We start from the raw sequence: 2,939 nt of genomic DNA on the forward strand, positions 1-2,939 counted from the left end.
TGGGTCTTGTGTGGCATTTATACTCGTCTCTAAATGTATGTAAATAAACCAGTTACACTTCCTGAAAACTTAAAATCAGGGTCATAGAAATTTCAGTCCCTGTGACATAAAGTATTGTAGTTGAGCTCTTAACCTGATTTCTAACCTAACTTTTTTCCTTGCCTGTCCCCAAACTCTAAGGAACATTTATGGCTTACTGTTTATCCTTTCTAGAGAAGTGACTCATCATGCAGACTGAACTTGAAATTACAACATGAAGTCACATCAGGGAGACTCAACTAATGAATCTATAATTAACTGGAAAACAACTATGACCTTCTAAATTTGTAACAAACTGAGTTTATTTGTAAGTAGTCTTTTCCTGTAGCAAAGAGATTTTTTCGATTTAATGCTGGAAAAAAAAAATTTACTGTTCCACAGCTGATAATCAGGTTTAAAAAGCTGTTAGAACAGTCTCCCAAAAAAGGGTTCCTGATCTGTTTTCCATTTTCCCTCAGTCCATGCACTTACACAAGGACAAATGTGTTTATTCACTGAATATTATATAGGCATGCAGCATATTGTACTTTGTCTTGGAAATCTGGTTGTGAAGCTCACTGGAGGTATGTGACCTTGGAAGAAAACATTGGGAAGGGGCTCTTAGAGAAATGCTTTCAGGCTTAGCATGGCAGGCCTTTAAGAACAAAATTGTTTATATTAAAAGGGTTAGAGTGGTAAGACCAGTGAGACACAGCAAAGGTTTTTTGCTTAATGTGAACCTAGTTCAACTTTTAACCGAGTTATTACTATTAAGATGAACTGGTCATGCAAGCTTTGGGCTAATGAATGTGTTTGTCATAACTTATGGATGATGAAAAGCTTGAGCTTTTCTGGATTGCAGTCATGGCAGGAACTTTTTAAAAACATGCCTGCATGTGTGCATGTCCATACACACATAAAATACAATTTGGGTAACACATTTAAAAATCTATTATGTATAAATATTGGGGTATACATATAGAGTATTTCTTCCAAGGTATAGATCATGATGTATTCCTCTGTACGTAGAACAAGAACTGTTTTGGTGAAGGCTTAAATACATGATTCTGAAGAGAATTTTCACAGTCAGTTTATGGGCTGATGTCCCTCTGCTTTCTTCCTGCTTTTGGAGTTGATCATCAGTAATTGAACTGCAGTGGTTTTTGAAATCTTAACTGTGCTCACTGGGATGCCCTGTTAGGTGCACATGTTTACAGCAACAGGACTGAGCTTTGTGAAGAGTGCCAAAGACTGCAGTTTGCTTCTTGCTTAGGACAAAACTGGATTTTAAGGCAGAAACCCCTGCTAAGTCAAGGATGATGACAATAAGGTAATACAATGACATTGTAATGAAATGTTTTCTGGCAAGCCAAATGGAGTTTTGTGATGTTTTTAGAATCTGTGACTTCAACAGATTTACAAATAGCCTTTACTGAACTCATGGTTAAAATCTGCCTTATTTTGGAGAGAATTTATCAAGAAAACATGTAGATTAGCTGTATGAATGGCACTAAGGACTGCATCAGTAAAGTGTATCTGTATGGCCATGAGAAGAGGCATCACTTGGTTCTTAATTGCTGCATGACTGGAGAAGATGTAGGTGAATGAATAAGCTGATGAAGTTTCTTGAACCTGCAGTTGCTCATACATCTTTACTAAACAAAGTATTGTCTTTCTTGTTCTTTAACTCCATTCCTGGCAAGACTTGATAGGTTTTTGGTGTTGTATCCCTTCTCGTATATCTCTGAAAATGTTGTGTTCAGGGAGGCTGTGTGAGCAGTGGTGACTACTAATAGATGGTTCTGGACCATATCCCAAATTTGTTACAGACATGAGATCCGCATTCTTTGAGTGGTTTGGAAATGAGTTTAACTTTGGAGAAGCATTTTTTTATAGGGCAGCAATGTATACCACAATGGCTAATAGCAGAAGCACAGTGAATAGAAGATATGACTTGGCTTAATGCCAGTTAAGATACTCTCTTCTTTCTACTGCCTTTGGAAATCTTTTTGTACATTTTTTTTGCTTTTCCCCTGACAGATCTGGGACATGTTGCAGCTGAATTGGGTTGGATCAGTAGACACAGCTCAAGAAATCCATGCAGCAGTTGAACTTGGAGTCTTAGTTCCTAGTGCTGGGCACATAGAGCATTGATTCTTATTTAAGGACCTAAGTATTATTTTTGTTTAGATTTAGAGGAAGACCTTTGCGTTTAGAGAAGGGGTGGCCCCTTTCAAGCTCTGACAAAACTTGTATGTTGTTCACTGGCTTTGGGCAAAAAAACAGGTAGCTGGTTTTAAAGATGGTGATGGAATCCAATTCAAATGTCATGAACTCTTTTTTTCCTATTGCTGAAATCTACATGCTATTTCTACCTTAAGCACAGTGGGTATAGCCAAGGGTTCTGTTTGTATCCTGTTAAGTTGCTCTGCCTCTAATACATTAAATGTATGCAGGCTGTCATTATAGAAAACTCATGCTTGACATGAAGGAGACTAATGCAAATACTCAAATTGAGTCCTTGGAAACTTGTTACGAAAACCTCAGTATTTGCTCTGGAAGCTCCTGGGCCAAAATCTAAATTATGTTTTACCTTGAGATTTAAGGTACTTAAAAACATCCTTGTCCTCTCCACTACTGAACAGATTGATAGAGGTTTCTGGTTAAGATTTAGGTGTGTCTTGTCTCCCCCCCCCCCCCCCATTTATCTGATATAGCTTGTTGAATACTTTAAGCATCAGGCTGGCAAATGTGAGGTATTCCTGCTCTTCTTTGTTTTGACTAGTACTTCTCAAGAATTGGACAGTCCAGATATTATCCAATCTGCAAATTTTGCTTGAGGAATGGAAGGGATTTTAAGCAGTATTGAGGTATTTGAAGAAAGAGCCAAAGAACACCCTAAACACATGTAACTACGACAA

The sequence above is a fragment of the Mycteria americana genome, chromosome 4 (genome assembly GCF_035582795.1).
Source record: "Mycteria americana isolate JAX WOST 10 ecotype Jacksonville Zoo and Gardens chromosome 4, USCA_MyAme_1.0, whole genome shotgun sequence".
Taxonomy (NCBI): Eukaryota; Metazoa; Chordata; class Aves; order Ciconiiformes; family Ciconiidae; genus Mycteria; species Mycteria americana.